Below are 9,489 nucleotides of genomic sequence, written 5' to 3'. Positions count from 1 at the left end.
TCCTGGTCTGGGAGATAAATTAGTCACCCTAACCATAAACAAAGCTCTCTTTGAAGTTAATAGATTTGTATAAATGATGAAAGCTGGAAAAATTTGATTTGTTTTTCAAATTTGTTCTTCTAAAGTCATAGGTTGAGCAGGCAGGGTATGTGGAGACCAGAGCAAGCCATGCCTGGGTGAGAACACACCTAGGCCCTGTGTCTTTCTACCGATTGCTGTCATTCTGTGTTGTATTTTTTTCTCAGAACTTCTTTGAGGATATTTTGAAATGTTTTCAGATAAACTATTTAGGACTTCAAACAAATTCAGATTTTCTTTATAAGTTGTAATATTTAGAAAAAAAACCCTGAAGAACTGGTTTTTATGACTTGCTTAAATTTTTGTAGAGAGTTGGGAATGGAATCAAATCTAATTTTACTTCATTGTGAAAATTATCTTGGGTCGTATGTTAGAATAGATTCTAGTCTTCTGAGGGCAATCAACAATGAATTATAAGTAGGGTATGACCAACGGATTCATTTTTTATATGGCATGGGAGAAGTTCTGGTTCTGCCAAAGTTAAAAAAACTACCAATGAGTTAAGAAACAACATGATTAAAAATATTTGTAAACAGGGTCACTACTAATTTTAAAATACTTGAGCAAGATTTTTCATAAAATTGGAAATTTCAGTTAATCATACTACTTATGTTAATTCCCTAGATGTTAAAAATTACACTTCATTGCTTGACAGACTTTTATGATTAAATACATGTTGGTTAATGTAAGGTTGCTGTAAATAATGATTTTTTTGTGTTTTTTTCCCCCCAAAGCATGCATTAAATTAATTACTTTAAAATGCATACATGAAGTGATTCATTCAAGGTCTTTGGGAAAACAGGAAATGTGAAGTACTGGTATGTTTTGTTAGGAATATTATCTTCTAGTTTGGTTCATTTATTTTCTATGTAACAAAACTCTAAATTGTCAATTGAGGAAACACCTGTTTTACCTGATTTTCTTAAGTGCACTGGATGGATACTGAATGCCTTGAAGCAAAAGTCTTATTAAACCAAGGATCCCATGATATGGGCTACAATGGATGGATTATTGCATCCAAGAGAATATTATACTAAAACTTCACTGCATCATGGTCCTCAGGGACTTTGCTATAGAATTACTTGTAAATGGAACCATTTTATAAAAACATCCTTCTGATGCTTCAGAATTTCACAGAATTGGATCAGAAGAGATACTTTGTTATAGATAAGAAATTGATTGGAAGAGAAAAGAAATATTAGAAACAAATGGCCATTTCTTGACGTGAAAAAAGAAAAAGAAATGACAGGCCACATAGAGCCCATTTTATTTAACCTCTCTATAAACTGCCTGGAGAAACTTATATGATAGAAATGTCCAAACTCTGTGCTGTCATTTTCTTGGCCCAATCATCATGTTATACTCCTCTGGCATAGCCATAGGTGTGTGGGCAGCATGGGACCTGAGCTATCCCAATAAGAGGACTTTGAATACTGGACTAGAAACACTTTCTCTGAAAAAGTTTGAACTTCATTTATAGCTGAAGCCATCCGACTTCTCCCATGGGAAGTTAGCTTTAGGGTAGTCTATCGGACACTTTTAGGGTAATGTTACTGATAAAATTGCTGTGAGGATTTAATATGGAGATGCTACACTGTGAAATTTTCAAGCTTTATGATGACTTGAAAATATGGGCTTTTGGTCAATAAAAAGTCAAGCTCATGAGAACAGGTTGAAGGAAGATTTTACAACCTAAGCAAGTAGCTCTTATGAGCAACGACTCAATACATCTTTGTTTTCTTTCTCCATTGCTGATCAGTTTCCATTCTTTGATTTGTCTCCACCCTTTCAGTTTGATACATGGATTGGTTTCCTTCTAGGTTCCATGGCCCAGTGCTTGGGAATTCCCTATCTATCTACCAAGGGGCATGAGAAAACCCCATTATCAACCTTCACATGTTACTGTGGCTGATGACTGAACAGTACCCGGCTATCTCATGTTATTAGAGCAGTTTTACCTAATCACAAAGTAGCTGGACATTCCAATCATTCCTTAGTTAAGTACAAATTTCCTTTGAGGAAAACCAGATTCAGGGGCCCAAGCTGTGGGAGCTTGTATATTCCAAAAATGACCACAACAAGATTTTCCCTTCAGCATGTTTTCCAGAACTCTGCCTGTATTAGTTCGCTTTAACGCTGCTAATAAAGACATACCCGAGACTGGGCAATTTACAAAAGAAAGAGGTTTAATGAATTTACAGTTCCACATGACTGGGGAAGCCTCACAATTATGGCGAAAGGCAAGGAGCAGCAAGTCACACCTTACGTGGACGGTGCAGTCAAAGAGAGCGAGAGCTTGTACAGGGGAACTCCTTTTTATAAAACCATCAGATCTTGTGAGACATATGCACTGGGAATATGCACGGGAAAGACTTGCCCCCATGATTCAATTACCTCCCACTGGGTGCCTCCCACAACATGTGAAAATTCAAGATTACGTTTGGGTGGGGACACAGCCAAACCATGTCACTGCCACTCCCCCAGCAGAAGGCAGAGTCTAGGTCTCTTCCCCTTGAAGCTGGATGGGCTTTTGTGACTGTTTCAAAAGGAATAGAGTATGACAAAAATGATACTATGTGATTTCCAAAGCTAAGTCAAAAAGAGGGGAGACAGCCTCTGCCTGACTTCCTCCCTGTGGATACTTTCCATGAGAACCCAGCCAGTATGCCACAAGGAGGCCCAGGCTATGTGGGAAAGAACCTGGGCTCCCCCCAGCCAACAACTGGCACTAACTCCTCGCCCTGAGGGTGAGCCGTCTGTCTTGCATGTGGATCATCCTGCCCTCCACTGGGCTGCCCCTCCTAATACTGTGTGGAGCAGAAATGAGCTTTCCCTGATGAGCCCTGTCCAAATTGCAGATCTGAGAGCAAAAACAAATGATTGTTATTGTTTAAATCATTGTTTTTCATGGTTTGTTATGCAATTGATATTAATCCTCACCAGTGTATGAGGTCGTGCTGCCATTATGCCCACTTTCTAGAGAGGAAACAAAAGCATCCCAACAGGTGAGTAACTTGTCAAGGCCACCCCAGTGATAAATGCTAGAAGCAGCTTCTAGAGTTGCCCCCACAGTGCAGCTTTTCACAGAGGGTAGAGGACTAGCGTATCAGTTACGACTCAGAGTATGGTGGTAAATAGGGTGAACTCTGGAGACAAACCACTGGAATTTGAGCATATAAATAGTGCAGAGCACTGCTCTTGATCCTGAGGGAATCAGTATGGAACAAAACAAACAGAAGTCCCTGCCCACGTGGAGCTTCCTTTCCAATGTTTTGGCGACAGTAATAAAGAGCCCTTAGCATATGCTGTAGTTTGAATATGTGTCCTTTCCAAAACTCATGTTGAAATATAATTGGCATTGTAACAATATTAAGAGGTAGGACCCTTAAGAGATGATTAGGCCATGAGGACTTTACCCTCATAGATGGAATTAATGCCATTATAAAGGGCGAGTTTGGCCCCCGCTTGCTCCCTCCTTGTCCTTCCACCTTCTGTTATGTGATTATATGGTGAGAAGGGCCTTGCAAAATGTTGGTGCCCTGATCCTGGACTTCCAAGTCTCCAGAGCTGTGAGAAGTAAATCTCTGTTTTTCTATAAATTACCAAGTCCCATGTATTCGGTTATAGCAGCACAAAACAGACCAAGACAGCATATAAGGCATTTAGCACAGCGCCTGGCTCATAAATGAGACATGAAAATTGGTTGTTGGTATAATTTTTGAACATTAAGAGAGTGTGGTTATTATTTGTGATCCTCATGTTATGAACAGTGCCACTTGTCCATTTGAGCAGTCAAATAGCTTGGATGGGTAACAACATTTGATTTGTGTGAGCAGAACGTGAATTTGAAACTGACTGAGATCATTCTAGCAAGTCATATAGTACCGGTATTTAATATTCAAATGTTATATGATGGCCTCTAGGACCCTGTGGACCTATGAAAAGGGGATTATAAAAATAATTTTATAGATATTAAAAAAGAAACTTCAATAGAAAAATAAAGTAAAATCTAGACTATCTGTTGTGTAATGGCGGGCAGGGACTGTGTTGATGATTGAAGTCAACAGATAGTTCTCAGCTTCCCGGTTTGTCAAATCTTTTCCCAGAGCTGATAAGCAGAAAAATTGGCTGGTTTAAATTTCACTTCCTTTTATTGCTCCCTTGGAGATGCTAATGAATAATAGACAAGGAGAGGCAGAGAACTCAGGTAATTAGTCTGTTGTGGATGTTTAGACTTGGAAGAGACCTTTGCGACTCCTCTGATCTAGTTGCCTCATTGCAGAGTTTAGGAAACTGAGGCTTAGAAGTGCTAAGTATCCTCATGACACGTGACTGGAAGTATTGGAGCGGAAACAAACTCTAGAGGCTTTGGCTTCTGGTCCTGCACTTTATAGCTTCTCCCGATATTCACTCAAGCTTCCCCTCTCTTCTCTTTTCCTCTCCTCTCCTCTCCTCTCCTCTCCATGTTTTCAATTCTTAATCATCTGGGGCCTATGCACAAGTAACTAAGTGAAATTAAGATTTGTTTTTTAATATTGTGGTCAGTGAACAAAGGACCAGAAAGGAGCCAGGATTTTCCTTTAGCCAGAGACTAGGAAAACCAGCCTCTGTGCACGTGCTTAGGCAACTAACTCTCCCTGGAGTGCCCAGTGCCCACTTTATTCTCACCCACCTCCTTCCCCACATAAGGAAAGACTGTTTGTTCTCATAGTCTGACTGTGATGCCATGAAGTCTTCTCTGACCACCTGGCTGAGCTATTGAGATGATTTCTTTCTCCTTCTATCTTGTATTACAGCCTCACATAGTTGCTTCTATTCTAAATTGTAAGCTCCTTTAGAGTAGACAGGCATTACAGCAGATGGGATAATGTAGTAGCAGCCATGACTACACCAATCTGTACGTGATATGATATGTATTGCATGTTCTTCCTAGTTTGGTAAGAAGTTTTCAACATGTCCCTCTTAGCACTTTGCAGTTAGCCAGCTGTATGGTATTGTCATATTTTCAGAGTGCTAGTAGCAAGAGTAATGAGTAATGGGGGAAAGTACTTTTTATCACACAATTACTAATATGCAGTTAGCATATTAAATGATTGAATTTATTCACTTTGTAAACACTTATATCACTTACTAAGTAAAAGAAAGCATGTTAGACTCTGTTTTAAATAAAAAGTAGAATAAAATTACAGAGTCTTTTCTACTAGTGAATAATAATATTCAAACCTTATTTTCTATAATGCTTTTTCAATCCCTTCCAGGAAGGAGACGGAAGTCGAAACAGGAGTTGGAGAGGTAGGTTGTTGTAGTTTTATTTCCCTTTACAACCACTCATTGGAAACAAATGTAGAGAAGCAGCTGTGCTTGGGCTTGTGTAACTTGTAACATATGCAGCCAGGATTAAGAGCTGAGCAGCCAATGCTTTAGGGTTATCCTTTCTTTTTCTTGCCATTTTGGGCATCAGAACCTTGATTTCCATCGTCATTTGTGTCCACCTAGCTCAGATATCTAACTGAAACAATATTTGAAAGGGCGATAAAATTATGCAATTATAAAGAGAGTTAAAATCTTAATTGAATAAAGTAGACCCTACACAAGAGTGTGTGTGTGTGTGTGTGTGCATGTATTCTGAATATTTGAGATTAATTTTTCTCCACTAGGAACTAGTAAACTAGTAAGATGTAGTTTAGAGAATTTTTTTTTTCTTTTCTTAGATGCTCTAAATTTATCTTGTTTTCTGCCCAGTTGTATTAATTAGGTTACTCCAAGAGTCAAATACACAATCATTTCAATAAAATGTGGTAACTTCTACAATTGGGATGTATATAAAGATCACAGGGAAGGAATCCTGAATTTGGCCTGTGGGAACCAGAGCAATTTCTTCACAGAGTAAACTTTCAGTGGAGCGTTGAGAATGAGAAGGTGTTTTCTATATGTGCAAGTGAGAGTGGGGAATCTTAAATTGAGTGAATGGCATTGATTCAATTACTTACCCACTGAACAGTCATTTATTGACCATCTTCTACATGCCAGAAACCTCTACATGTGGTGGATGCTGTGGATACAAAAACGAAGATATAGTCCAGATATCAAGAACTTGCTTGGGGAGAAAGACACAAATAGATGATTATAAAATAAGATTGTGGGCCGGGTGCAGTGGCTCCCACCTGTAATCCTAGCACTTTGGGAGGCCAAGGTGAGTGGATCACGAGGTCAGGAGTTCGAGACCAGCCTGACCAACATGGTGAAACCCTGTCTCTACTAAAAATGCAAAAATTAGCCGAGTGTGGTGGCGCCTGCCTGTAATCCCAGCTACTCAGGAGGCTGAGGCAGGAGAATTGCTTGAACCCAGGAGGCGGAGCTTGCAGTGAGCCAAGATCATGCCACTGCACTCCAACCTGGGTGACAGAGTGAGATTTCATCTTTAAAAAAGTGTGCATGGATGCTGGGTCAGTAGCTCATGCCTGTAATTCCAAAGCTTTGGGAGGCTGAGAAAGGGAGATTGCTTGAGACCAGTGTTCAAGACCAGTTTAGGTGGCATAATAAGATCCCATCTCTACAGAAAAAGTTAAAAATTAGCTGGGCATGGTGGCATGTACCTGTAGTCCCAGGTACTCAGGAGGCTGATTGCTTGAGCCCAGTAAGTCAAGTCTGCAGTAAGCTATGATTGCACCATTACACTCCTGCCTTGGTGACAGAGCAAGGCCTTGTCTCAAAACCAAAACTCAAAAAACAAACAAACAAAAAAGGTATGCTCAGAGAATCAGAGGTATAATGGAAAAATAAAAAATGGAGTGAAGGTAGGTGAAAGCCAGCTTGGTTTGGTATGAATATACTAATTTATGAGGATATTTCAATGCACTTAAGAGATGGCGGATTCTATAGTGTCTTTGATGGGAAACTATTGAGAAATTTTTGCAGTTAGATTTGCTCTCATTTAATATAACAATATCACTTTCAACAGTCTGAAGGGGACAGACACAAGATATGAGACAACTGCAGTAATTCAGGCAAGAAGTAATGTACACCATGACTGGCAGAAGCAGTGAAAATGGAGAGAATAAATAAAATCTTTTATTCACAGATTTGATATAAGGTTAAAGGAGAAAAATACTTACAGAATAAATATAAATAAATGCCAGGGTTCAGGTTTTGCAATGGATGAGAGACAGAACATGTAGACCAAATACGGTCTTGAAAGGAAGATGATGATTCAATATCCTTTGGCATTTTCAGATGAATATAATCGGAGAAATTAGAGTTAAGAGTCTGAAGATCAGAATAGCGCTATGATTAATTTAGGTTGGGGAGGTAGAAGAGAGCTGGTGGTAGGTGATAACACTGCTTGATAAGTGTATGTAGGATGAGAAGAAAAGAGAGACAAGGATAGAATTTGAAGAAGCTTCAGAACATAAAAGGAGGGTAGGAGATGATGAGCTTAAAAGGATGCTGGAGAGCAATAGCCATAGAAAGGAAGAGGAAAAAAGAGAGTTTCATGTTAGAAACCATGAGAGGACAGTGTTTCAGTGAAGGATTTAGCAACAATATTAGACTTCAGAGAGATCATGTAAGGTAAAAGCTAAAACTATTGGATATTCTTTTGTCTTTTTTTTTTTTCTGCATCCGCAAGTGCTCAGGCTTTATTTACAATGCCAACACTGCAGGGAATGAACAGCCTCCATTTGGGCCTCTCTGGTCAAAACCACCTTTTTAAGTCAGAGGCTCAGGCCCAGGCCTCCCAGGTCATGGTACTCTGCCCTGAAGCTAGAGAAGCTGATGGACTGGCGGGCCAGGCTGGGCAGGTTCATGAGGCAGGCGGTCTGCATGGCAGTTAAGTCAGGGACAGTCACCAATAGCCAAAGCTGGGGGTGCTGCCACAAAAGTAGACATGTGGGCACGCTGGGGAGAAGAACGGGTCGGTTTTGCAGAAGGGGTAACAACCTAGGGTGTCAGGGATTGTGGGCTGATGTGACGGACCCGCAGGGTCCACTCCAGGATCTCCAAGTGATCCTCCATACTGCTGTGTCTGAAAATGTCACACGTTCTGTCCCGATGTCCCCAGGAATCTGACTCCATCAATGGTGGCCTGGCAGGGTTTGATGACTAGCTGGAGCATGGAGTAGGCAGTGGCCAGCGGGAACATGCAGGGGTGGAGGGGCTGCTGGGGGAGTGTGTAGTTGGTGGGATCAAACTCGCCAGGCATCACCTCCACCGGCACTGAGGCGCTCAGCTGCAGGAGGATCTCATCCAGTATCTTCGTGACCTCCACGCTGGCTGCCTGGGTTTTCTTGGTGAGGTACTTGGCCTTATTGATAGAATCTCTGCTCTGGGTGCTGTGGCTGAGGGGGTTGCCGGCAAGGATGACCCGGGAGACGTGGGCGGGGCTGTACTGCTCCCCTTCGTCCCCAAGCTACCCTGTCACCACGTCCACCAACAACTGGGTGCCCAGCAACCACTCGCCCCCACCTCCACCCAGGCCCAGGCCAGACATCAGCAGCAGGAACCTATCTGTGTCAAGCAGGGGTGCGGGCTTCTGGGGAGCGAGGTCAGCAAAGCAGTGGTCTTCCATCAGAAACTTCCCGTCGTCTCTCACGGAGCCAAACACGGCCAGGACTGTCCCTGTAACCAACTTTGACACGTCAATAGTGCCTTTTAGTTTGATACGCTGCAGTTCATCTTCCAAGACCAGCTCGTCATCTGGGTGGATGTATTTGCTGCGAGGAGGCTGGTGGAGCAGGTTGTGCTCCTAGCTGATCTCCTGCAGGATGGAGGGCTGCAGCTGCATGGACTTGAACAGAGTGCCCGCCAGACAGCACTTCTCCTGGGGCTGCAGCTCACACAGTTTCTTCACTCCCACTCCCCTGCCCCAGTGCTGCTGGGCCCGGTTCTCCAGGAAGGGTCTCATTTGGATGAGGCGGGTGGCATAAATATGGGAGTACTGCCGGCTAAAACCGTGCTCTCCGCGAGGCGCGCCACATCCCCAACTATTGGATATTCTAAATGGATCATTGATGGACATGATATAAGTTCCTTTCCGTAGAATTCTGTGCACTTCTGTTTATTCCTTGACCCATTGTGACTTTCTGTGTGTTATAGTGGGTCAAGGAATAAACAGATGTGCAAAAGTGAGATTTTGAAAGTGAATTTCCTTTCAAGTTATAGAAACTTGTAGGCAAACAGTAGAGCATATTTAGGGTAGTGCCTATGGGGTGTTTGCATGATTAAAGAAGACTCTTAAAAGATACGGTGATGATGTTCATAGGTTTGCGTAGTGAGGGAGAAGGAACCATGGAGAAGGGAGGCTGAAGGATGAATAAAGGAGTGGGGATAATTGAGTGAACAATAGCTCAGGGAGGCAGAGGGATAGAGAATGAAGTTGCTGATTCGGTTTTGCTTGTCCCATGCTTTTCTTGT

The 9,489-nt window shown here is 41.9% G+C and overlaps 1 pseudogene across 1 annotated transcript; it reads right to left on the bottom strand.

Moving 5' to 3' along the window:
• Positions 1–7,700: 7,700 nt before the first annotated feature.
• Positions 7,701–9,094, bottom strand: LOC105513456 (annotated as a pseudogene). Its single transcript, XR_001002030.1, has one exon. The product of XR_001002030.1 is annotated as a DNA polymerase delta subunit 2 pseudogene (transcript).
• Between the last annotated feature and the right edge of the window lie 395 nt (positions 9,095–9,489).

Source organism: Colobus angolensis, unplaced genomic scaffold, assembly GCF_000951035.1.
Source record: "Colobus angolensis palliatus isolate OR3802 unplaced genomic scaffold, Cang.pa_1.0 Scaffold23, whole genome shotgun sequence".
In the NCBI taxonomy this organism is placed as follows: Eukaryota; Metazoa; Chordata; class Mammalia; order Primates; family Cercopithecidae; genus Colobus; species Colobus angolensis.
Note: the sequence above shows the minus strand (reverse complement) of the source record. Positions and strands in the feature narration are given on the sequence as shown.